Source organism: Solea solea, chromosome 19 (assembly GCF_958295425.1).
Source record: "Solea solea chromosome 19, fSolSol10.1, whole genome shotgun sequence".
NCBI lineage: Eukaryota > Metazoa > Chordata > Actinopteri > Pleuronectiformes > Soleidae > Solea > Solea solea.
This window is the reverse complement of record NC_081152.1, coordinates 12,530,118-12,542,815: the sequence shown is the minus strand read 5'-3', so window position 1 is coordinate 12,542,815 and position 12,698 is coordinate 12,530,118. Positions and strand designations below refer to the sequence as shown.

Below are 12,698 nucleotides of genomic sequence, written 5' to 3'. Positions count from 1 at the left end.
GGTTAGTTGCTGAAGACAACTATGTTGCTGAAACGGTACATTTTGAAAACAGCGCCTCCTGGTGGTGGTAGAAAATTCTAAAAAAACAAACTGTTACAACTTTGCCAATCCTGGTCCGATCTGAACCAAACTTGCAAGGATTGATGACAGTCCGGCCCTGAACACGTCTATATGAAAATATTCATTTTCAAATACAGCGCCCCCTGGTGACAGCAGACAGAATTACATTTATAGTTTTTGATGCTGCTCCAACAGGGATTGTTGTATCCACTTGAAACTTAGTATGTGGGACCCCAGACCCTTCCTCAACATGTCCGTAAAAGGTCACCTCCCTACAGGAAGTGGAACGCCCGAAACAGGAAGTAAAGTCTTACATTGTCCGATTGACACGAAACTAGATATGTGAGTTTCTGGACCTTCCCTGAACATGTTTACGGAGACGAACAGGAAGTTGGCCATTTTAAACAGGAAGTGCCCTCTAACTTTGCCGTACATTGTCCGATTTGCACAAAACCTTATATGTGACACCAGGGACCTGTCCTGAGCATGTCCGTAAAAGGTCACCTCCCTACAGGAAGTGGAAGGCCCAAAACAGGAAGTAAAGTCTTACATTGTCCGATTGACACGAAACTGGATATGTGAGTTACGGGACCTTCCCTGAACACGTTTACGGAGACGAACAGGAAGTTGGCCATTTTAAACAGGAAGTGCCCTCTAACTTTGCCGTACGTTGTCCGATTTGCACGAAACCTTTTATGTGACACCAGGGACCTGTCCTGAGCATGTCTGCAAGAGATGACCTCCCAACAGGAAGTGGAATGCCCGAAACAGGAAGTAAACTCTAAGATTATCCGATCTGCACAAAACTTGATATGTAAGACAAGGGAAGTTCCCTGAACACGTTTACGGACACGCACTTGACCGAACAGGAAGTCTGCCATTTTAAACAGGAAGTGCCCTATAACTTTGCCATACGTTGCCCGATCCCCCTTGAAATTTGGAACGACATGCGCGGGGACGCCGCTGAAAATAACTAGTACTGAAAATAACTAGTACTGAAAATAACTAGTACCGCGCGCGGTGAATGAACGGGTGAGAGCGCGAGGCACGCGGGGAGCCGTGGCACACGGCGACCCGCGTGGGTCGGCTCGAACCCGTTCAGAACCGCGCGCGGTACTAGTTTGCTTTATTATTGGTGGTGTTAAAAGGGTTTGTTGCACATCATGTGAAGCACGTTGAGTTCCATTGCTCTTTTATTAAATGTGCTATATACACATATAATTGATTGAATAACAAGGGAAAATGTGGCTACTCTATTATCACTATCAGGGACCTGCATTTGGATGCATTCATTCATTTATTGTCCATTCACAGCAGAGGTCTCAAACTCGCGGCACTCAGACCACAAGTGGCCCCCCGAGAACTGGTCCACGGCCTCCTTCCCCTGTGGCTAACTTATAGACAGAATATAATACTAAATATGATTGTTAGCTGTTGTCATGAACAGTGAGCAATATTTTTTAATAAAAATAAGTAGATTTATATGTTCAAATGTTATATCATTTATGATTTAAATTTTGATTATTATTGTTGTGAACTGCGTATCGTTCCATATCATAACAAGTGCCTTTACTTTGAAATTCTGTGAAACGTCATCATAAATATCATTATTGCGTTATTGTGATATGATTTTGACTGGACACTCATTATATACATGTTGTTTGAGTTTGAGACCCCTGATTTACAGTTCTGTGCTGTTCTGTTCTCTGGTCATAAACATGATTTAGGAATGAATTAACTTTTATTCAAACAAATAGAAAAAGCATTACATCAACATACGAGCATTAAGCTAACACTATGCTTTCTTTCTTTCTTTCTGTTTTTTTTAACACACATCCTTTTAGTATGTTGTTTTTAATTATTTATATTCACACCGTAGACTGTATTACAGTGATATTCGGTTTTAGTAATTGTTTATTTAATAACAGGCAACAGGGTTAAGCAGTGTTCCATCATTAGGTTGTTCCTAATGTGCACTTCTCCAGGCCGCCGGAGGTGGGCGCTGCTGTGCGCAGGTCGACAAGAGACTTTTTCAATCAGCCTCAGCTGAGGAGAGAGAGAGGAAAAAAGTCCGCGCTACACTTGGAAAACTCTGACACAAGAAGACATTGGCGAACACTTGCAAATAAAGGAGAGCACTGACTGCCGGGGTTTCTCCTGTCACGGCAAACGGGAACCGTATGGTTGGAAAGCAAGAAGAAGACGGTGAGTTTACTCCTGTTCTATCAGAACGCAGCGCAGTTTGAGCGGCAGCGACGATGCTGATGGGGTCGGAGTGTTTTACGGTTGTTGTGATTATGAGTCTCTCCGCCTCAGTGGATACATTGATTTGTTTACCGAGCTGCTACTGCTGTTACTGCTGCTGATGTTACTGCTGATGATACTGCTGCTGCTCATTACAACCCCAGTGTTTGCTTGTCAGCGCTGGCAGCAAAAACAACAACAGCAGCAGCAGCAGGAGCAGCAGGAGCCGACTTACTGGTGGAATCTATGGTGATGATGGTGATGCTTATCAGTAATAGGTGCTTGAATCTTTTAGTGCATCTTGTTGCCTCATCTAAAGCAAAGTAAACGCTGGTTAACTGCGTTAAGATAAGGTACAGTCAGTTATTTGTAATCAGTTATTTGATCATTATTGAACTGTTGTATTGTAGAAACATGTAGCCTTTATCTCATCATTATCTTATCTTATCTTATCTTAAAGAATAGTATTTATTAGGCTGTGGTCTTTAAGATTTCCATCTCGTCTTGTTGCCAGAGTAATTTAAAGGGAGAGTACAGTTTTTTTTGTTTGTACTCATGTACAGTCAGTGTGTTTCATATAGTCCTGGGGTCTCAAACTCAAATGACCTGGGGGCCACTCGGCATCTTGTCCTGTCAGGGGGGGCCAGTGAAGTGACAAAAAAGTCCAAAACACTTTTTGAATATGATATCACAACATACCATAATTGTGTCGCAAAAATGGTTATTCATTATTATTTCATATAATGATAATAATAATAATAATAAAAATGGCTGTTTTTATATGGAACAATAAATGTCCTCAATAAAAACATGTGTTTATGATACAACTTGATATTAAGTGGAGGGCCACATGAAATTGATTGGGGGGCCGCAAATGGGGCCAAACGGGCGCGTGTTTGAGATCGCTGCTCTAGTCCCTTGGTCCTCAAACTGGTACGTGTGCCACCAGTTGTACCCGAGTTTCCTCCGGTGGTACTCAGGAATAATGTTCTACTGTATATACCATATGTGATCAGAGTAGTGGGTAAAATAAATAATAGTAAATTAAAGAACAATTACTGCAGTCACTTTATCTCTCGCTCCATCTTAATCTAAGTTCATTATACCAGTGTGTGAGGATGATGAGAGAGAAACTTGACTTATTGGGAGTAAATCTGTGAAACTTTGCTTGACCTATTTAATCCACTGTATTTTAACGTTGGCGATGAGGGTGTTACTTGGATGTGTTTAATTGGCATTCACACCCGCGTCAAATCGACTGCAGTGCACCATTTGATGCAGTGCTACAACATGCATTCATCTTCCCACCACTTGCATAGTTATTAGCAGTACAATTAGCAGTGAACCTTACTTTTTTAAAACTTGGGACAGTGCTCAGTGTCATTTATTTCATCTTTAAAAATCCTTAGTATACCCTTTAATTTGATTGTGAAAGAGAGGGTACACAGCACACAGCATTAAGTGCGCTGCCTGGCAACAGCAGAGATGATGTTTTGTTGCCCTGTAAGTCCAAGTCAAGGAAATCAATGAAATTCATATTGTTTGCTATATTTGGAATACTTTCAGTGGTTGACCATGCTGTCATGCAGCTATTTAAAAGAAATACCCTAAACAGCTGTGCAGCCGCATGCTGTGCTGTTGCCTTTTATGCACACAAGAATAAAAAGATTTGAAGTACAGCAAATCGTACGAATGTTATTGATTTATTTCAGTTGGGTCCTCTCTACAGATTTTCTCTGTTCCCTGCTATTCTCATCAAAACAATGTGTAAACCATGCTTAGGTTTTCAAAGTATACTATTATATGTAACACACTAACTCATATACCCCTCATGTAAAAGCTAAATTGTCCATTCCGTGAGAAACTGGCTAAATTGAATCTGGTGATGAAGATCGTGTGATATACACGTGCGCTGCCAAATGAACCGAGACTGTTTTCTTAACTTCCACAATTATTTAAAGATTGTATAAAGATGTACACAGTGGAGTCAAATTGTAATGATGTGTAACCATTATTACACCTGCTGTGTGTGTTAATGTCTGCATTGGCATTGGGTCATTTGTAATATTTGACGGTTGCATGTGTGACACAGAACTTCTCTGTGCTCTGCAGTGGATCAGTGAGCTTGACCGCGTGCACATGACATCATCACCGATGTCCTGACGTTTCTTACCCGCAATTTTTTTAGGCTGTAATGTTTAAACACACAGAGTGAGAGCAATCAAACCACCACGCTGCCCTGGGTGTGCGTCTCACAGATGCACCGCCTGTCATTTGGCTTGAAGATGGCATAAACATGACCACAGAGTCAAGCGTCATGTGCTTCAGCGTCATGTTGGCTTTTCTGGAACGTTTCTGGTCTTTTTTTTGTGTGAAATGGACCACCAGTATTCATCTTGCAAAGTGAGTCCTCACAGAGCTCTATTGACTAATATTAATTCAGACAGGGTAAGGTTTTTAATTTAAATATCTATTGGCTCACTCGTGGCTAGTAGGTATAGAAATATACCGGCTGAAGAAAATGATGCAACTGATGATTAGTGTGTTTTTAGTATCCTTCTTTGAAACAGATGAGTCTAGAGGGCTTTGTCATTTTTCAGTTATCATTGACTGATAATTGTCTCGACAGTGTTGTAATGTAACAAAGTACAAATACTTTGTTACTGTACTTAAGTACAATATTCACATATCTGTTCTTTACTTTGTTATTTATATTACCAGCAACTTTCACTTTTACTGCAGTACATTTCCTCTAACTGTCTTTGTTGATCGTTACTACCAAATCACAAGATGAAGAAGAGTTGCTATTATGGTCTGTATTGTATTTATATAGAGTTTTTCTAGTCTTGATGTCTTTACACTATAGTTTTCACCCTTTCACGTGCTGCAACATGGGGTTAAGTGTCTCGCTCAAGGACACATATAGACTAGCAGAGCCAGGAATTGAACCCACAACCTTCCAGTTGAAAGACAACTCGTCCTACCACTGAGCGACCATGACTCAATCCTAACTCCTCACTGTTTTTTTTGTTTTTACTTCTAAAACATAAGTACATTTTATATCAGAAAATGACTTTTGATACTTAAGTACAGTAAATGTCTTATATATTAAGACATTTACTTAATTAATATTATAAAAAAAAGTGACTTTAACTTCTACCAAAGGGATTTTCTTGTAACATACTTGCAGTGAATGCAGCTGAAGTGCACTAAATCTTTGTTGGTTGTTAGTAGTGGAGTCATATTTTTAATAATCAGTTTATACATTAGTGATTTTTTTTTTAATTTTGTGTATCATTTGTTATAAACTTTTACATTTTATTAGGTGAACGGAAAAAATGTAAATGGTTGATAAACCTGTTTTCTAAAGATCAGCACTGGCCATAGGGAAGCCCATATGAGTCGACGTCTAGATCAGACTCTCATCAACATCACATCTGCAGGTGAACACCAGCTCCTCTCATGGCCTGCTGCCCTCTTGCCCTTAAATCATCTCGTGACCAAACATGCACAGTCTAAGTGGATACTGGTTCGAGTATGGGTTTGTCCACGGGGCTAAACTTAGCAAGCTGTGACCCCTCACCTCTGCTTCCTCCCTTATAATTGCAGGAAGCATGTCCGGGCCAATCAGAGCGCAGAAATGCAAAGTGCATATTAACAAGCTCAGTGGGAGCATTATTTCTGGAAAACAGGCAAGTGATGTCCAAGAATGAGGCCACCAGGTTTGCAGCGGCTGCAGAGGAGTTCTGTTTTGCAGAGAAAAGAAGAATCGCACATATAGTTTTTCCATGTCACACTTTTGCGTTAAACTGACTCTGATGTAATACACGGGGGGGGGGAGAACTTCAGTATAGCGGGAAAGAAGCTGTCAGAGATTCAGTCACGGGCAGACTTGATGTTTGATGTCTTCTCCGGCTGCAAGGACATTCTACATTTCCATGATGTCTCTATAGCTCCTTGCTTTGTGCGCACGCACGCACGGACGCACGCACGCCTCTCAAGCAGCATCTCATGTCGAGGCTTTCTGCAGGTATGGCTTCACCAGCTGTCATTTGCCAGTGATTTCTGCCAGTGGCTGCTGTTCCTCCCACACACTTGACACTACTGTACTGTGCTGTATCTCCCACGTGCACCAATGCATACCAAAGCAAAGGCAAACAGTCCCACAGACTTGTTTTCTTTGTAACAACAACACTGTCAACACAGATGCTTCCTGGGATGCAGGCCCGCGCTTGCAATCACTTGCAGACAGCGTCTCCTCGAAATGATCATTTTGTGGCTCCCAGACGTCGTCTGTTTGAATAAGTTTGACAGAAAACTTCAGATCGGAAAAATAAAGGTTGCTGAACTTATTCCTTCCTACTTTTTAATTAAGTGGGCATAGCAAAGTAAAGATGTCACGCTCACTGTTTCACCAGTGGGACAGAATGCAGGCAATAGAACTGTCTGAAATCTGCAGGCTGCTTTGCTACTTCTTTGCCTGGAAGGTCAAATGTGACATCCTGTTATTAGAGAATTATTACAGAGGCAGGGAGAAAAAAAATAAAGAGGGAGAAGGAGCTACGGGATGAGTGAGGGGATGATTGAAAATCGAAGACATGCAGAGGACGAGGGTTACTTTGCATGATTGCGTGAAAGTGGGGGAAATAACCCGAGCTTGAAATGTAGTCTCCGTCCTCTCGGTTATAGATGGCAGACATATGAGCTCCTACTAATAACTCTGCGTTTTTCTTGCAGAGGAAGACGAGTGCGGAAGGTCTGGCTGGGTTCAGTGACAGGATGCTTTTTGATGTTGCGGGTTTGGATGGTGAGTCTGGCCCTCTGTGTCTTTTTAACTAAATATTTACAAAACTTACACATTATGTAACAAAAACACATGAACTGTGCTTGTAATACATGCATACTGATAATTATACACTTAAAATACATCAAATGTGTGATATTTTGAAGAAAGTGAAATCCAAAGCTAAAATTGTTATCGATTAAGATTAAGTGATCTTTTTTTTTTCTGCAGTCGAGGTAGTATTTAGCATATCTGACCCCGAGTGTGTGTGTGTGTGTGTGTGTGTGTGTGTGTGTGTGTGTGTGTGTGTGTGTGTGTGTGTGTGTGTGTGTGTGTGTGTGTGTGTGTGTGTGTGTGTGTGTGTGTGTGTGTGTGTGATAAGAGAATATACTGCCATGTGGGCAGCAATTGGCCTCCAAAGTGGGAGGCTAATTGACTCTCTGCTGAGCCTGAGAATAGCTATGTAAAATAAACCACACCGACGATAATAGAATCCAGTTTTCTCCAGGTATCGGGCGAGACGCTGGCCCCGTCTACGGACCGGAGTGCCGGATGTGAATGAGATCAACCCCCTGATCAATTGTACATTTTAGAAACTCCCCACAGCTTAGGTTTCACCTGTGTGAATGTCTGCAGATGTGTTTGGACGACGGAGAATGTTCAGCTCACACAGTGTAATTATTACCTCCATCAAAGAGGTATTTTTTTTAGCTGGATCACACTTAAAAAAACGTATTTTATTTAAACTTTTTCGGATTCATTTAAAGGAATCGTTTGCACTTTCTTTAACATTGCAGGATACATTATGAAAGAAAGAAATACAGTGCACAGATTCAATTTGATGCACATCCACATTCTGTACTAGTCAATTCAAGCACGTGGAATTTCTGCTGTGGAGTCATTGAATCATTTTGCCCTGGAATGGAACAGTAAGCCGTGCTGCGTCTTTTATTTGGCATTCCTTTTACGTGAAGCAACAAACCTGGCTCTACAGGAGCCGTCATAAACGGCAAAATGTGCTGACACAGCACCCGGGCACCCGGGTGAGAGGCAAAGCCGCGCAGTTTAGTGAATAACAGGCTCCCTGTTCCCCGGAGAGGCTCCCTCCAGCTCCCTCTGTGACAGTTACCAGTTTTTGCGGCAACGTCGGGCCAGACCTGGGCCCGAGAGTGCTGGTTTGTGCCGGAGAGTAACTCACACCCATGAAGAATGTCAAGAATCTGTGTGTTAAAGTTCACACTGTATCTGCGGCTGGATTCTGGCAAATAGGACCCAGCTGTGTGTGAGTGCACATGTGAGTTAGTGTGTGGAAAAGAATACACCGGTATTATGACCGTATGGGAAGCTCATCACGTATGTCACATCCAATAATACCGTCCCACACACACACATATCTAAAAAGTGGTAGCAGGCAGGTACGTCAACTCGTAATTATACTCTAACTTAGCGGTTTATTAAGAAAAGACAGGTCAGCTGGACCACCCAGGAATCCCAGTATAAGTCACCTGTTTCATGTGAGAGGGGAAGTCCGCGATTCAACGCTCCTCGCTGTGCTCAGCACCGAAACCCAGCTGTGTTATTTTGCTGATATAATATTGGCTTAAGGTTAGAAGAATATGTTTCCTGACAGCGGCTTCCTTTTCTGGGATTTCATAATGCCTCATATCTTTAGAAAGAAGGGGGGGGGGGGGGGGGCGGGGGGTTCTGTGTTTCACCACACATCAACATCATCATCCTTTTGGCTGTTTGATATTCCAAAATACGAATCTTTGAGAGGCTTTGTTCCGAATCCCCCCCCCCCCCCCCCCCCCCCCATCATATATAGGTCCAGGAGAGGGCAGAGAGCACTTGGAGTCATACCTGTGAGGCCGTCTGCAAAGGAAAAAATGTGCTGACCACAGCTGCAAGCAAGCAGCACAGGACAGAGGAAGACAGACGAGGAGGATGCTCCAGGCACAATAAAGAAGAAGCTGCCTTTGCATAGATCATATCAGGTGAGTTTGTGCTTAGAGAGATATCGCTTATCAGTGTAACAGCAATCCGCTAATTAATGATTCAGCCACATCCTGGGACCATCAGGACAGAAGGGGAGTGGTGTGTGTGTGTGTGTGTGTGTGTGTCTGTGGCAAATTTATATAAATAATCCTAAAGAATAAGTATGTGACCATGTGAACTCTTGTGCAGAGCACCCGTCGCGCAGGTATAACGTAATGCAAGGAAAATATGTCCACCTGGAAAGTTTTCCCTAAGACATATTAAACAATTCTGAACTGTATATGAATAAAGTAACAGTATATTACCTTGCCATAACCAAAACATCAGCAAAAATGTCACAGCTGATGAACTTGTTCCACACAGGATGTCACGAATATGACATGAAAATGATAAAATGACACTTATTTACACAGTGTTTGTAGAGAAATCTGATCTTTTTGTTTTTTAATGTTTGGCAGTGGTTTCACTTCTCAATCTGGAAGTATGTCACACACAGTCAGGCAGAGGACTACTTCACATTGCAGCTCTTGTTAGGTTCTGGCACTGGGTGCGGGATTATGAAACCGGCCAAAACCGGTGACAGGTGACAAAGTCACATCGACACTTCGCCCAAACGACTTTAACTTTGGATTAACTAAAACTGCAGAGTCTGATGTTACCGTGGCTTGCATGTCAGTTTTCAACTGCTACGTATACTTGTCAGTTAAGTCGGTCGTTTGAGCTCATGGCAGCTGTTGTTCTTTGTTGAAGCGGTCGGTGTTTTGGCACCATTTGTCATGATTTTCCAGACCTTTTTTTTTTTTCCCCAGTGACATTTCAGAATGATTTCTCTGCTTATTTTTGGCCATTCCCTGCGCGGCTCGGGCAGCAATTATTTGTGTCTCGTGTTACTTTGAAAATATGAACCCGCTAATGGTTAAATCTCTTTTATTGGTACAACACCGTCAGAGTCACTGACATCCAGCCTAAAATGACACACACGGAGTAGCAGTGTGTGTTTTAATTCTCATTCAGTTCCTTTTAATGATGCGCAGTGTTAGTTTTTACAGAACTTTTCTTTCAGCATCACTGAAAGAAAAGTTACAGTGAATAAATTAGCCAAGTTTGCGTTTGGATGTCGCCTCAAATGATCATTTGAAGAAACAAAGTAGCAGCATGTGTCCATCATTATATTGATTATTTTTTTTTTAGTCATGCAGACGTGGCAGAACATTTTTTTTTTTAGACTTTTCAAATAAAATTTCAGGTGATGGAAAACGAGTCACTCATTCATCCTTAGTTCAGTCAGGTCCAGTCTGAGAGGAGATCCACTCCTCTCCGGTCTGAACTGTCAGAGCTGTACACAGAGGAGAAACTGGATAAGATTACAGCAAAAAGAAAGTGTGTATGACACAGAGACAGAGAGAGAGAGAGAACCTAACCTGCTGCAGCCCGGGTTGTTATTGCAGGTGCTCAAGAGCAGACACAGCTGTTAATTACCTCGACGCAGCTACACATGTGGAGCTGCAGTCCCACGCGAACAGCCGCATACAAGTGCATGTCGGTATGCCAGAATATACAGATTAGAATTGAGCCAGAATATACAGATTAGAATTTAAGCATCAGAGGAAAAGCTCGAGTGCAGGAAATACCTTCTCATTTAACTAAATACACTGATTGAATCCGGTGTTTGCTTTGGCCTTTCCGCCACATGTATGCTTTTGTATCACGTGTGCGTGATTTGTGGCTGAACCTGGTCATCGAGGCTCATTCACTCCCAACAGCGGATTTTCTCAAAGGTTCAATCCTTTCTTGGCTTTTTCATATGTCTTGCATTGTATGCAGAAGGCCACACAAAGATTGACGTGCTTAATTATGTGCCGCGGACACATTTGCCTGTCCATTTAATCCACGTCAGGGCGAGCGCCGGACTGACATAAGAGACAATGAGACCTCATCTCTATGTGTCCGTCAGAGCGAGTGCTTGTCATCGCAGCACAATCGATCACATCACGTGCTGAAACTGTACGGAGCGGGTGATGAATATTCACTGTCAGTGCAGTTTGAGGAAAAAGGACTTTGAATTTCGACTTTGAAAGTTTTTTTGCTCATATTTAAGGAGAATTATGTTCATGTAAGTAAGTCGAGTGCAGTCCTTTAACGCACCTGTTTCACAAGCACATGTGTTTATGTGTTTATGGGTGCATTCACGCCAGGCCTTCTTTATCGATTCACCCTAGTTTGTTCGCTTGGAAAGTCCAGTCCCAAAGAAGCAAACTCTGGTCCGCCTAAAAACGTAGGTCTCTTCAGGTTTGCTTCAAGTGAACCACATGCAGGAAGCGGACTACAACGCAGGGCATTGTGGGTAAACACAACCAAAACATACGCGCATGTAGAGTGATAGCTGGGAGATGACTGTCTGAGCCCATTGTTTGATCCGTTATTTAAAAGGTTTGGTTCGTTTGTTGCAACCCCCTATCGCACCAAGTCTAGCGGACTATAAGGTGTGAAAAAGACCGTTGTGTGTACTTATTTGTTACCGCCTCAGGACCTTTTCTGGCATAAACACTGTCCTTGTCAGGATCGATAGTCTGCATGGACGGATAAAGGTCAAGACGTTGGGTGTTCTCCATCTTTTACAACCTGTGTGTGTTTTTCAGTGCTCCAAATTAAGCAGCAAGTAACTTTGGGAGGACTGTTCAGTAAGGAACGCCATTGGGTAAGAGGGAAGGGAAGGGGTAGAAGACGGGAGTGGAGAGAGAGAGAGAGAGAGAGAGAGAGAGAGAGAGAGAGAGAGAGAGAGAGAGAGAGAGAGAGAGAGAGAGAGAGAGAGAGAGAAAAAACCCTCAAATGTTAAAATGACTGGAACTCCCATGGTTTTCAAAACAGAACACAAGATTTTATTACACATACCTGGACGACCGAGGACATGGAAAAACCCCTTCCCTCTGTGCACAGATTCACACACACACACACACACACACACGCATGTGTTCAGCGACAGGTTGGGTCAGAAAAATAATAAGAATAACGTAAAATAAATAGAGCGGAGATGACTCCCTGGCCGACATGTCAGCTTCAGAAATACGCAGTCATCAATCAAGTAGCAGAGGACCACAGTCAGGCTGACAGTCTCGGACAGAGACTTGTGTGTGGCAGCTCTGTTTGGTTTGTTTGGGATTTGTCCAAGGCGTTCAAATCTGACTGATGATGATGATGATGGGGCATCACTGCAAACCAGTGTCAGAAGTAAAGCTGTAAAGCTAATGCTGTCAATAAGGCTGGTTGGCGGCTCCTCGTGTACGTCCTGCTCGCTTTTGTTTTATTTGGTTTCGGTGTCGGCGTAGGCTGCAAATCGTGAGAGTGTGTCGTGGGAATGTTCTCATGGTGGCTCAACAGTCCACTGGTAACGGTATAACTGCAGGCAGTAAATTGGCCTAAACTAAGCAAAACACAGTGAGGGGAGACACAGACAGACAGACAGACAGACAGACAGACAGACAGACAGACAGACAGACAGACAGAGACGGAGGAGCCATGCTGGAGTTTAGTCTCTTTAAATTGAACCTTCACCACCAGGGTTCAGAAGGACAAGGGCGGATCGTGGGATGTATGTATATATATATATATATATATA

The 12,698-nt window shown here is 42.6% G+C and overlaps 1 protein-coding gene across 3 annotated transcripts in view; it reads left to right on the top strand.

The window, feature by feature from the left end:
- The first annotated feature begins 1,186 nt into the window (after positions 1-1,186).
- The window catches only part of bmpr1bb (bone morphogenetic protein receptor, type IBb), a 61,581-nt gene continuing 50,069 nt past the window's right edge, over positions 1,187-12,698 (top strand). For 2 of the 3 annotated variants that reach the window (XM_058616653.1, XM_058616655.1), the window contains exons 1-3: positions 1,187-2,265; positions 7,042-7,111; positions 8,913-9,081. The gene's annotated coding sequence lies outside the window, so the exon portion shown is untranslated. The remainder of the gene's footprint in view (positions 2,266-7,041; positions 7,112-8,912; positions 9,082-12,698) is intronic. The other variant, XM_058616654.1, reaches the window with a different exon arrangement.